Source organism: Rutidosis leptorrhynchoides, chromosome 3 (genome assembly GCF_046630445.1).
Source record: "Rutidosis leptorrhynchoides isolate AG116_Rl617_1_P2 chromosome 3, CSIRO_AGI_Rlap_v1, whole genome shotgun sequence".
Lineage (NCBI taxonomy): Eukaryota > Viridiplantae > Streptophyta > Magnoliopsida > Asterales > Asteraceae > Rutidosis > Rutidosis leptorrhynchoides.
The window spans coordinates 423,147,266-423,162,605 of record NC_092335.1 but is presented as its reverse complement, the minus strand read 5'-3'; the positions used below and the strand labels follow the sequence as shown (position 1 = coordinate 423,162,605).

General features: G+C 36.4%; 1 non-coding gene across 1 annotated transcript; it reads left to right on the top strand.

Annotated features, from left to right (window-relative positions):
- The first annotated feature begins 9,675 nt into the window (after positions 1-9,675).
- On the top strand, positions 9,676-9,793 carry LOC139903711 (U5 spliceosomal RNA). The gene has a single exon (XR_011778510.1). It is a non-coding gene; the product is annotated as a U5 spliceosomal RNA (small nuclear RNA).
- The last annotated feature ends 5,547 nt before the right edge of the window (positions 9,794-15,340 follow it).

The window sequence follows — 15,340 nt, the reverse complement described above, 5'->3', positions numbered from 1 at the left end:
ATGAAATACCCAAAGGATCGGAGAAGCATCTTAATATTCGGGAAGACGGAACCCGGTATAGGGCTGAAAGGATTTGGGTACCAAAATTTGGAGATATGAGAGAAATGGTACTTAGAGAAGCTCATAAAACCAGATACTCAATACATCCTGGAACGGGGAAGATGTACAAGGATCTCAAGAAACATTTTTGGTGGCCGGGTATGAAAGCCGATGTTGCTAAATACGTAGGAGAATGTTTGACGTGTTCTAAGGTCAAAGCTGAGCATCAGAAACTATCAGGTCTACTTCAACAACCCGAAATCCCGGAATGGAAATGGGAAAACATTACCATGGATTTCATCACTAAATTGCCAAGGACTGCAAGTGGTTTTGATACTATTTGGGTAATAGTTGATCGTCTCACCAAATCAGCACACTTCCTGCCAATAAGAGAAGATGACAAGATGGAGAAGTTAGCACGACTGTATTTGAAGGAAGTCGTCTCCAGACATGGAATACCAATCTCTATTATCTCTGATAGGGATGGCAGATTTATTTCAAGATTCTGGCAGACATTACAGCAAGCATTAGGAACTCGTCTAGACATGAGTACTGCCTATCATCCATAAACTGATGGGCAGAGCGAAAGGACGATACAAATGCTTGAAGACATGCAACGAGCATGTGTTATTGATTTCAGAAACAGTTGGGATCGACATCTACCGTTAGCAGAATTTTCCTACAACAACAGCTACCATTCAAGCATTTAGATGAGGCCGTTTGAAGCACTTTATGGTAGAAAGTGCAGGTCTCCGATTTGTTGGAGTGAAGTGGGGGATAGACAGATTACGGGTCCGGAGATAATACAAGAAACTACCGAGAAGATCATCCAAATTCAACAACGGTTGAAAACTGCCCAAAGTCGACAAAAGAGCTACGCTGACATTAAAAGAAAAGATATAGAATTTGAAATTGGAGAGATGGTCATGCTTAAAGTTGCACCTTGGAAAGGCGTTGTTCGATTTGGTAAACGAGGGAAATTAAATCCAAGGTATATTGGACCATTCAAGATTATTGATCGTGTCGGACCAGTAGCTTACCGACTTGAGTTACCTCAACAACTCGCAGCTGTACATAACACTTTCCACGTCTCGAATTTGAAGAAATGTTTTGCTAAAGAAGATCTCACTATTCCGTTAGATGAAATCCAAATCAACGAAAAACTTCAATTTATCGAAGAACCCGTCGAAATAAAGGATCGTGGGGTTAAAATACTTGAGCAAAACAAGATACCAATTTTTAAGGTTCGATGGAATGCTCGTAGAGGACCCGAGTTCACCTAGGAACGAGAAGATAAGATAAAGAAGAAATACCCACACTTATTTCCAGAAGATACGTCAACACCTCCAACTGCTTAAAATTTCGGGACGAAATTTATTTAACGGGTAGGTACTGTAGTGACCCAAACTTTTCCATGTTTATATATATTAAATGAAATTGTTATTTACATGATTAAGTGTTTCCAACATGTTAAGCAATCAAACTTGTTAAAACTTGATTAATTGAAATAGGTTTCATATAGACAATTGACCACCCAAGTTGACCGGTGATTCACGAACGTTAAAACTTGTAAAAACTATATGATGACATATATATGGTTATATATATAGTTAACATGATATTATGATAAGTAAACATATCATTAAGTATATTAACAATGAACTACATATGTAAAAACAAGACTACTAACTTAATGATTTTGAAACGAGACATATATGTAACGATTATCGTTGTAACGACATTTAATGTATATATATCATATTAAGAGATATTCGTACATCATAATATCATGATAATATAATAATTTAAAATCTCTTTTGATATTATAAACATTGGGTTAACAACATTTAAGAAGATCGTTAACCTAAAGGTTTCAAAACAACATTTACATGTAACGACTAACGATGACTTAACGACTCAGTTAAAATGTATATACATGTAGTGTTTTAATATGTATTCATACACTTTTGAAAGACTTCAAGACACTTATCAAAATACTTCTACTTAACAAAAATGCTTACAATTACATCCTCGTTCAGTTTCATCAACAATTCTACTCGTATGCACCCGTATTCGTACTCGTACAATACACAGCTTTTAGATGTATGTACTATTGGTATATACACTCCAATGATCAGCGCTTAGCAGCCCATGTGAGTCACCTAACACATGTGGGAACCATTATTTGGCAACTAGCATGAAATATCTCATAAAATTACAAAAATATGAGTAATCATTCATGACTTATTTACATGAAAACAAAATTACATATCTTTTATATCTAATCCATACACCAATGACCAAAAACACCTACAAACACTTTCATTCTTCAATTTTCTTCATCTAATTGATCTCTCTCAAGTTCTATCTTCAAGTTCTAAGTGTTCTTCATAAATTCCAAAAGTTCTAGTTTCATAAAATCAAGAATACTTCCAAGATTGCAAGTTTACTTCCAAGTTTTCTAAATCCATTCCAAGTAATCATCCAAGATCAAGAAACCTTTGTTACTTACAGTAGGTTATCTTTCTAATACAAGGTAATAATCATATTCAAACTTTAATTCAATTTCTATAACTTTTACAATCTTATTTCGAGTGAAAATCTTACTTGAAATTGTTTTCGTGTCATGATTCTGCTTCAAGAACTTTCAAGCCATCCAAGGATCCTTTGATGCTAGATCTATTTTTCTCATTTCCAGTAGGTTTATCCAAGGAACTTGAGGTAGTAGTGTTGTTCATAATATCATTCGATTCATACATATAAAGCTATCTTATTCGAAGGTTTAAACTTGTAATCACTAGAACATAGTTTAGTTAATTCTAAACTTGTTTGCAAATAAAAGTTAATCCTTCTAACTTGACTTTTAAAATCAACTAAACACATGTTCTATATCTATATTATATGCTAACTTAATGATTTAAAACCTGGAAACACGAAAAACACCGTAAAATCGGATTTACGCCGTCGTAGTAACACCGCGGGCTGTTTTGGGTTAGTTAATTAAAAACTATGATAAACTTTGATTTAAAAGTTGTTATTCTGGGAAAATGATTTTTATTATTAACATGAAACTATATCCAAAAATTATGGTTAAACTCAAAGTGGAATTATGTTTTCTAAAATGGTCATCTAGACGTCGTTCTTTCGACTGAAATGACTACATTTACAAAAACGACTTGTAACTTATTTTTCCGACTATAAATCTATACTTTTTCTATTTAGATTCATAAAATAGAGTTCAATATGAAACCATAGCAATTTGATTCACTCAAAATGGATTTAAAATGAAGAAGTTATGGGTAAAACAAATTGGATAATTTTTCTCATTTTAGCTACGTGAAAATTGGTAACAAATCTATTCCAACCATAACTTAATCAACTTGTATTGTATATTATGTAATCTTGAGATACCATAGACACGTATACAATGTTTCGACCTATCATGTCGACACATCTATATATATTTCGGAACAACCATAGACACTCTATATGTGAATGTTGGAGTTAGCTATACAGGGTTGAGGTTGATTCCAAAATATATATAGTTTGAGTTGTGATCAATACTAAGATACGTATACACTGGGTTGTGGATTGATTCACGATAATATTTATCGATTTATTTATGTACATCTAACTGTGGACAACTAGTTGTAGGTTACTAACGAGGACAACTGACTTAATAAACTTAAAACATCAAAATATATTAAAAGTGTTGTAAATATATTTTGAACTTACTTTGATATATATGTATATATTGTTATAGGTTCGTGAATCAACCAGTGGCCAAGTCTTACTTCCCGACGAAGTAAAAATCTGTGAAAGTGAGTTATAGTCCCACTTTTAAAATCTAATATTTTTGGGATGAGAATACATGCAGGTTTTATAAATGATTTACAAAATAGACAGAAGTACGTGAAACTACATTGTATGGTTGAATTATTGAAATCGAATATGCCCCTTTTTATTAAGTCTGGTAATCTAAGAATTAGGGAAAAGACACCCTAATTGACGCGAATCCTAAAGATAGATCTGTTGGGCCTAACAAACCCCATCCAAAGTACCGGATGCTTTAGTACTTCGAAATTTATATCATATCCGAAGGGTGTCCCGGAATGATGGGGATATTCTTATATATGCATCTTGTAAATGTCGGTTACCAGGTGTTCACCATATGAATGATTTTTATCTCTATGTATGGGATGTGTATTGAAATATGAAATCTTGTGGTCTATTGTTACGATTTGATATATATAGGTTAAACCTATAACTCACCAACATTTTTGTAGACGTTTAAAGCATGTTTATTCTCAGGTGAATACTAAGAGCTTCCGCTGTTGCATACTAAAATAAGGACAAGATTTGGAGTCCATGTTTGTATGATATTGTGTAAAAACTGCATTCAAGAAACGGATTTCGATGTAACATATTTGTATTGTAAACCATCATGTAATGGTCGTGTGTAAACAGGATATTTTAGATTATCATTATTTGATAATCTACGTAAAGCTTTTTAAACATTTATTTATGAAATAAAGGTTATGGTTTGTTTTAAAAATGAATGCAGTCTTTGAAAAATGTCTCATATAGAGGTCAAAACCTCGCAACGAAATCAATTAATATGGAACGTTTTTAATCAATAAGAACGTGACATTTCAAGAACAAAGATGTTTAATGATTTCATTGACAAGGCAAATCTCATTGAAATTCCATTTGGTGGGATGAAGTTTACTAGGATTAGTGATGGCGACTTGAAATATAGTAAACTTGACAGGTTCTAGGTCTCGGAATTGTGTTATGCATCATCGGATGGAATTTACACATGTACTCTTGATAGGGATTACTCTGACCATTGACCCATCGTTTTGAATGATTCAAATAATGACTTCGGGCCGAAACCTAATAGAATTTTCAACAATTGGTTTGATGATGAAAAAAGTGATGACTTGATTAAAGATGCGTGGAAAGCTACCATTCGGAATCCAGGGGTTGATTGTATATTTCGCGATAATCTAAATAACGTCAAAATGATGTTGAAGGAATAATGTAATCCCAATTATAATTGTCTAAATGCCGAAATTGACTCACTTTACAAAAAAATTTATGATTGGGAAAACATCATCGGTACTCGTGATCTTTCGGACACTGAAATTGCCTCTTGGTTAGATTCAAAAAAAGTGGTTTAAAAAGATAAGGAGAAAGCCGATATATTGAAACAAAATCTAAGATCTAATGGGTAATGGAAGGGGACGAAAATAGTAAATTTTTTCATTCTTGTATTAAAAGGAGGCAAAAAAAACAACAACATAAAGGGTGTCAATTCAAACGGTTTATGGATCGAGAACCCGGATGATATTAAAATGGCGGCCTTTACATACTTCAAAAATTGTTTCAGTGAAAACAACTATCGCACCTTTAAAATACGTGGTCCCTTGAGCAAATGAGTAGGTGATGATGAGGCGTCGAGCCTCGAAATTCCTTTCGCACTCTCCGAAATTCACGATGCTATATTAGACTATGGTGGTGAAAAGGCCCCGTGACCGGACGGGTTTAACATGATTTTTTTTCAAAATATTGGGATGTTGTCAAAGAAGACCTTCTCGCGGTATTCACTCATTTTTAGGAGGTTGGTGAGATTTCTAAAGGTTGTAATTCTTCTTTTGCTGCACTAATCCCGAAAAAGAATGACCCATAAGGTTTTGGTGATTATCATCTAATTAGTTTAATCGGGAGCCTTTATAAAATTCTATCAAAAGTTTTGACCAAAAGGCTACAAAGGGTTATTTATTCGGTCATCGGTTTCGAACAAAGTGCATATATTAAAAATCGATACATTCTTGACAGTGTGTTAATTGTAAATGAAGTTCTTCATGATATCAAAGTAACTAAAAGAAAAGGCTTCTTATTTAAAGTCGACTTTTAGAAGGCTTTTGATAGCATTGGTTGGGACTTTCTTATGGAAATTATGGAGTTAATGGGTTTCGGTCATCGATGGAGACAATGGATTTTCGCATGTCTCTCATCCGTTTCCATTTCGATTTTGGTCAATGGTTCTGCAACTAAAGAATTTACTCTTCAGAAAGGTGTGAGGCAAGGGGATCCCCCTTCCCCTTACCTTTTTATCATGGTCGCCGAAGGTTTGAACCACCTAACTAAATCAGCTGCACTTCATAACCGATTTTCAGGGATCCCAATCGGGCGGGGGGATTTACGTGTCACGCACTTGAAATATGCGGATGACACTTTATTTTTTGGTGAATGGAATAGACGTAACGTGCAAAATCTTACTAAAATTCTTAAGTGCTTTGAATCGACATAGGGTTTAAAAATTAACTTTCATAAAAGCTGTGTTTATGGACTTGGGGTCTCAGAAGTAGAAACGGAAAATATGGCGGCCTGGCTTGGGTGTGTATCAGGTACACTCCTTATTACCTACCTTGGGGCTTCCACTTGGGTTGTCGATGAAACTTTCGAAGTCATGGGATCTGGTGTTCGAAAAGTTTGGCAAGAGGCTGGCAGATTGGAAAGCTAGATCCCTCTCATATGGCGGTAGACTCACATTAATTAAATCGGTATTATCTAGTCTACCTCTCTATTTCTTTTCGCTTTACTTATCCCCGTCTTGTGTAATTGAAAAACTTGAGGGTTTGAGACGTCGGTTTTTTTGGGCTTGTCTTCCGAGGTCTCAAAAATAGCATGGGTTAAATGGGATACTTGTCTTAAGCCTCCTGAATATGGTGGGTTAGATATTGCCCCTCTTACTTTTAAAAATCGTGCCCTACTTTTAAAATGGTGGTGGCGTTTTAAACATGAAAATGATTCACTTTGGGTGTCAATTATTAAAAATCTTTACGGTGAGGATGGGGGTTTTAGTACTTCATTTTCTACGCCTTCCTCACTAGCTTCTTCCACATGAGCGGGCATCCTTAAGGTGGTAAAAAATATCTTTAACACTAACTCTGCTTCCGCTAATTCTTTCAAAAAAAGAATTATAGACGGGTCTAATACACGTTTTTGGGAGGATTTATGGCTTGGGGAGACGGCTCTTAAATAGACTTTATAGACTTGACACAAATAAATTTGCCACAATTCTTGACCGGGCTCGATGGGAGGGTGAAAATTTTCATGCGACCTGGTTTTGGTCCCACAATATGTCGGGGAGATTGGTCGGGGACCTCACCACCCTCACTAATCGTTTATCTGGTTTTGTCCCTTGCAGCTCAGGTCGAGAAGAATGATCATGGTCTTGGAGTAATGACGGCTTGTTTTCGGTTCACAAGCTTACGGATATTCTGGTTCGGAGCAGCCCCGACATCGCATCCGTGAGCTTAAAGTCGATCCGCCACAACCTGGTACCCCTCAAAGTTGAATTATTTATTTGGCGTACTCGACACAAAAGGTTACCTACAAGAGTTGAACTTGACAAAAGAGGTATGGACTTGGGCACTGTACGTTGTCCGGTTTGTGATAATGATTTGGAATCAGTTGAGCACTCCATCATCTTATGCACGTTCGCTTTTGACATTTGGAATCGGGTTTATGATTTGTGGAAGCTCGGTCCTTTTACAAACTTGAGCATAAATGAATCTTTTCTTGGGAACGTGTATAATTTCACCTCCGACTTGGGAAAACAGTTGTGGCAAGCCACGGAAAGGGTTACGGGATACATGATTTGGAAAAGTAAAAACGCTTTCACTTTCACTAAGACAAAACCAAGGTGTTTAATGATTTTTAAAGACATCCAACTTAAATGTTTCGAATGGTTCTCTAATAGGATCAAAGACATCAATATCGAATGGGATGTCTGGCTAGCAAATCCATGAGTATACGATTCGTTAGCTTTATCTTCTAGGAGATCCGGGATTGGTTAATTTGTTGTCCTCCACGCAGATTTTTTGCCCCTCTCCTGGAGTAGTCGTTTTGGTCGAGATAATTTGGGGTGGATCGGGGTGCTTTGTCGTTAAATTACCAACACTGTGCTCCGTCCCCACTCCAGCTTGTTTAGTTAATTCTTCTCAAGTCCAATCTCGCCCTTAATGATAATGAACGGACTAAGGCGTTTTCCCGCACACTTGTGGAGTATTACCATCTCGTTTATATAGACTTTCGTTTTGTTATTCCTAGATGTAGTTTCGTTTTTGTAATTGTGACACTATTGTAATTATTTCGTGTTGGTATATATAATATTAGGTTTGAGCCCGTGCGTTGCACGGCTACTCAAAATCTATTTGAAAATTAGTTACGTATAGATATAATTTTTTTTTTGTCTCAGGACCTTGGTTCACAATAATAACATATAGATGAATAATGACACACAAATGAATATGTATCATAAGTGGTCTCCTAATTCGCTTTTACTAAACTGTTTGTGTGATGAACCATGCCAAACCACAATAGTTGTGCCAGAAAAAAAAACCTTCTACAACAACATTGTATTAAATAAATGATAAATAAAGGACAACACATACTGTAGTATTATAAAGTGTATTATAGGATCATACATGCTCACTATTTCACCGACTAAGAAGCAAATACGAAGAGATGTATAATAATAAAAAGGTATATATATTTATAATAAATATATTCAATTTTTAAGGTTATTAAGAATGCATAAGTATCGTTTAAATTGTTAAAATGATAGATATGTTCTTAATTTAAGGGGAATGATACTCACACACTCAATATTGATCAATACACACCTAATTAACTTTTATGTCCTACTTACAATAATAGAAGTTCAAGTCCTAACATAAATTTATGGTAAAAAATGTGCATGGATCAAAAATTGGTGTGTGTGAGTATCACCTCCTTTAATTTAATGGGATTAATCATAATCAATGAGAATTTGACAAGTGTAAATTCCACTTGTCATTAACTCCTTTGAAAATGGATTTGTTGACAATTAGGATAAACAATTCTCCATTTTATATAAGTATATATAGATATAGATATACTTCCTTGCCGTTAAAAAAAAACAGAAAAAAAAGTTGTCGAACAGGAAGACATGCATATCATGTTTCTCATGGATGGTAAAAGCTCCACTCTCACCCTCTCTCAAACCTAATTAATCATTCCAAACTTATTTTAGCCATTGCTAACCCTATCCACTAACACATCTACTAGCTAGTTGTGGGGACCACCATGTTCACTTGGTTGTTGTTTCACGCGCCCCCTGTTTGCGTTAATGTCATGCCTGATCATCAACAAGAATAATACCATCCGCAATGTTAATTGTGACTTAAATTGATTTTGGAATGTTTTTGGGTGAGATTACTATAATGATATAATGTGATAATGTTGTGGGATGAAAAAATGTTGTAAAAAATATTATGAGTGATGTAGCAATATATAGTAAAAGTTGATTGAAAAAATAGAATAATAAAGTGAATGTGATAAACAACTTTCATTTTACACGTAAAAAATCACAAATGACCCACTATAATCAAGGCATACTCTCATTGTGGGCGTTTTGACATTTTTCCTTAGACATGTTAACACAAGGAGCATTCTTTTCCAACTAAGAATGGTGTTAGGGATGCGCTTTGTGGGTGATGAACGTGGATTTTATATACATGAGACTTGCCCGTCGAGTTTTTTTTTTGTTCGTTGAAACCAGTTATTCGTTTGCGGATAAAAAAATTTCACCCAGGATACCCGTGAACCGAACTATTATTTCGCCTTTCACTAAAGAATACTATACCTATGCTGCTTTAAGTGGCATACGCCTATTTTTGGAGAGTTAAATAAAATTTAAAAAGTTAAAAAAATATTATTTATGGGGGAGTCAATGTGCTTGTTCATAGAAGGTTTCCTCGCTTACCAAAAAAAAAAAAAATGTTAGTTATAAATCATATGTACAAGCTATATGTAAAAATGACATTAAAATTAAGTGTTTTTTTAATTAAATAAAATATTATATATTCAATTATTACCCTATTATAAGTAAAGTAATAACTTTTAAATTGAGCAATTGTATATGTAAAGTCGCGGGTAAGTTAAAAAAAAGTTTCATGGATTTGCAGATCAAATTTTTCCCGCGACGGGTAGTATGTACCTATGACCTGCCGACATGTATAAATTTTTACCCGTACACGTACCCACAAGTAGAATTTAATGATTTTACCCATTTATCACAGATCAAATACATGCAGGTCACGATTTTTTTCTCTCCCATTATCATCTCTTAATGGTATAAGTATTTGTGTTAGTAAAAACATACATACATACATATATATATATATATATATATATATATATATATATATATATATATATATATATATATATATATATATAGTTTGCTTTTTGATAAAACAAAATAAAGTAAATAAAATGCTTAGGTTTTTGAGCTTTTCTCTACATATTTTTATTTAAAAATTTAGTTAGCTTATTTATTTATTTATTATTTATTATGCTATTAAAATAAAAACAATTTCTCTATCCATAGAACATTGAGAGAGATAACTTTCTCTATTCTTGTTACTATTTCACTTCGGGTGGAGAAATGACTTATCTTTATTCCATGATCGGAGAATGATTATCTACATCTCACATCCTTCGTACCTCGCATATGTGAAATTGAGTTTTATTGTTGTTGTTGTTGTTGTTGTATAATAAAAACAATATATTTTTTTAACGGATGCATACATAACTATAGATAGTATCACTTTAAGATTAGAACTCACAATTTTATAATTAATAGTCTTTTAAGTAAAATCAACACTTCGCAAGTTTAAATCTACATGTTCACTGATGATACGCATAATGATCCGTGATTATACGCATAATGATCCGTATCAAAACGACACATTATTGACAACGTTCCGTCCGAAGCAAAACTGGCGTGAACGGTCTCGGTCAAAGAACCTCTCCCCGGCCCCACTTTAGTAATCCGACCAGAAGGTTATTTATGTGCACATCCGGAAATAGGTGTTCCGGACAAAGGCTGGTCGTGACGATACATGAAACACATTCTACCCGGATAAGTGTGCAGGCCACCGGCATCACTTAGTCGGGTACAAAACACTGGGAGTTTATGAACCATGTTATCACGTAAAGGCCTACTGAACCAAGTACGTCGGGAATCCGAAAATCGTTACAAAATCATTTATGAATTGGTTGCAATCAACACATGTCAAGAGAATACCGTGAAGAAGCACTTAAAATAAACATCATGTAAAATCCTTTGCCCAAACAAGAGCAAGACGTTCATCCGTCACACCATAGACGGATTCGTCACATTCTAGCCTTATCTCTCCAAGAAAAGCACCAAGTCCCGGAACAGACACTTGGTCCCGGAAAAGACATCTGGTCCAGGAACAGACACTCGGTCCTGGAACAGACACTTGGTCCCGGAACAAACACTTGTCCCGGATCAAGCGCGTGATCCTGGAACGAACACTTAAATGGGCTGCACGCCACGTCAGCCCACGAATCTAGGGAAGTTTGTTAGGATCTGTTTGTTATTTCAAATGAAAGGGACATGTGCTACGTCAGCTCTCGGATCTCGTGAAGATTGTTATAACCATGAAAGGGACATGTGTCACGTCATCATTCCCTCATAACAACTATAAATACACGAACATAATCATTCATTCCACAACACTGGATGCATTAATGTTACTCTGCCCAAATTTATAACTGTAACATTCTCCAGCTGCTAGTACAACTCCGATAGAGATTTCGATCGATATCGGAGTTAATTCTTTATAAGATATTAACTTAATCGATCTCAATCGAGTAAGGTTAAACTTATCGGTTGTTTTACACCCTTGAAATCCATATTTCAAATCGGGTTTGCACAGTTATTGGAGATAAAACATTTGATCCATTCTTTTCCACTAATTTAGCACTCAAATCTAAAATATACTTCTTTTATTACGATTTTGGTTTGATCAAATGGCGCTATCTAAGGGTACGAAATTAATTTCTCCTTACCTTCATGAGCTAGACGATGCAAAAGCACACCCAAACAACGCGACGAAGGCCTATTTATACATGATTCACTCATGGACTGCTGGACAACGACGGAAAGCAGGGGCATTAGCTGAATGGAAACACGAGTCCATCATCTTCCCTTCGTTATTTGATGTTAACCCTTCTTGTGAACCAGTCATTATTAGAGCACACATCTCTAATTGCCAAATCGGTCGAATATACACTGACACCGGTGCAGGAGCAGAGGTCATGTTCGAACACTGTTTTTTGCAGCTACCGGAAAGCATCCGCCGGCAAAAGAAGGTCGCCACCTCACCATTGGTAGGATTCAACAGTGCTGCAACTTGGCCAGTAGGCACCATCACGATGGAAGTGGTGCTAGGAAAATTATCTTTTCAAAGAACCGCAAACATAGAATTTTCTATTGTCAAAACCGACTCGAGGTATAACGTCATACTCGGTTGTAACGCTATGAAAAAATTTGGAGCAATTACATCAACAGTACACGACATGTTGAAGTTTTCAACTCCAGCCGGCATAGCAACAATCCGAACACAAGAGCTGGAACCGATTAAGTGCTTGCAGATATTTAAAGGTACCGACGACATCATAATGCATGATGACGGTTATATATCACCAAATCCTAAACATCCGGAGCAACGGATCTAGGTTGGTACCAGTTTGAGTGCTAACGCCAGAGACACTCTCTGCAAGCTTTTAGCACCAAACATTGACGTCTTTGCTTAGGATCCATCCGACATGATCGATGTTCCGCGAAAGATAGCACAACACCGGTTAAATGTGAACTCGAACGTTACACTCGTCGTCCAGAAGAAACGAGCGATGGCTTTCGAGCGAAGAAAATTTCTGGACGACGATGTACAGAGGCTAGTCGATGCAGGGATAATGAAGGAGGTGAAATATCAAACATGGGTCGCCAACCCAGTTATGGTAAAAAAGGAAGACGACTCGTGGTGTGTTCGTCGACTACAAAGATATCAATAAAGCTTGTCCAAAGGACAACTACCCCTTATCGGAGATCGACTGGAAAGTTGAATCCCTTGCGGGTTTCGGGTTCAAAATCTTCCTGGATACATATCGAGGTTACCAACAAATACCAATGGCAGAAACTGACGAAGTAAAAACCGTGTTCTTTACAAACAAGTGAATCTTTTGTTATACCAAAATGCCATTTGGTTTAAAGAACGCAGGGGCAACATACCAAAAAGTGATCAATAAGGCATTCCGGGATCAAATTGGATGGAACATCGAAGCCTACGTAGACAACATCGTCATCAAAAGCGACTCGGAAGAGAAAATAATTTTAGACGTCGTCGAAACATTCGAGTCATTACGCAAAATCAATATGAAACTAAATTTGTCAAAATGTTCCTTCGGGGTTGAAGAAGGTCGATTCTTAGGGTTCACGATCACCCCGAGAGGAATCAAGGCAAATCCGAAGAAAATTCAGGCAATTGAAAACATGCAATCGCCCAGGAGTAAAAAAACATGTGCAGAGTCTGAACGGAAAGCTAGCGGCATTAACAAGATTCCTGTCACGGAGGTTGCCGAGAAGGCCTTCCAGGATATGAAGGCATTCCCAAAGGTACTACCTACACTCGCGGCACCAGTTCGGGGAGAAGCCCTTACAATATACCTTGCCGCTTCCTCCGAGGCAATCAGCGCGGTACTAATTGCGACCGGGGTAAAACCCAAATGCTGGTATACTTCGTAAGCAAGGTACTCCAAAATGGAGAAGTAAACTACCATGCAATGGAAAAGCTAATCTATGCCCTGGTACACATGGCATGGCGGTTACAACGATATTTACAAGCACATCCGATACAGGTCCTCACAGACCAACCAATCAAGCATGTCCTGATGAGGCCAGAAATTTCCAGGAGGATGGCTAAATAGGCAGTTGAGCTCGGCGAGCATGAAATCTGCTTTCTCCCAAGAAATTCCGTTAAGGGCCAGGTAATAGCCGACTTCTTGGTGGATCACCCTTCCGAGGTAATCAAACACGGTGGAACTCCCGTTACAAGAAGGGATGAAGATGAATTTAGGGAGTTATATACTGATGGAGCGTCCAGCGAAGAAGGGCCCGGCATAGGTTTGCTTTTAGTATCCCCGAATGGAGAAGAAATAACATATCCCATCCGACTGAAATTCGCCACCTCAAACAACGAGGCCGGGTATGAAGCCTTGTTATCTGGCTTACGACTGGAAAAAAGCATCGACGTACAACGACTCATGGCCTACATTGACTCATAACTAGTAGAAAGTCAGCTGAATGGTAGTTTTGAAGCACGAGACGTATCGATGCAATAATACCTAGAACTCGCAAAAGTACTAGTCAAAAACTTTGCAACATTTGAAATCAAGCAAATCGCACACAACCATAACAAAAAAGCAGAAGCCTTAAGAAAACTCGCCTCCTTGCTATACGATCACTTCACTAGAAAAGGTCATGGTTGAGGTATTAGAAAGAAAGTCAACCGACGAAGATACCCTCTTGGCAACAATAACAGAAGAAGAATGTAAGTAACTAGAGGGGGTGAATAGTTACTTAGTACATTTTTAACACTTTTTCAATTGATCACTAAATTTGATTAACTATGATCAACCAATTCAACTCAATCTTGATGTGTGTGGTTTTATATTCAAAATGATAAGTAAAGTAATGTAAAAAACATAGACACAAGGATTTATAGTGGTTCAGGTAAATGTTAACTAATCCACCTTAATCCACTCCTCGATTACACTAATCGGGATTTCTTTCTTCACTAAGAACTTTTCTCCAAACTCGATGGAGATCCGATTTATAAGTATTCAACTTCTTTAGTAGACAACATACCTAATCTTTCTAACCCTTTGAAAGACCAACTCCAACCTAGCTCAACTTATCTTCAACTTGGACAAGTATTAATTACCAAATAAGATTAATCAACTTCCTAAGTCCATTTAAGGAAGTAGATCACTAAGCTAGCCTATGCTTCTACTAATTGAAGTTACAAGACTCATACAATTTTCAATTATGATCCTAAGGCAATTTTAGGACATACATCACACTAAGTAAACTCACAAGATAAAAAATTTTGATTAGTAAGTTTACAAAAACCAAATTCTATATCTATAAGATCATAGAATCTTCTCTTGCTTGATCAAATTTGAGTAGTAATTAAAGCCCTTGTGACCTCTGGAAATAAGCCTTTGAAATGTGCAAGAGGGTCAGCTTCAAATGCTCTTCAATGCTTTCTATTTATAGTGGATTTGAAAAATTAGCCGTTGTTACACTGTCACTGGCACGGTCGACCGTGGTTCGACCGTACGTACCTCTGTCCAAAATAGGTATCCGTTGTATAGG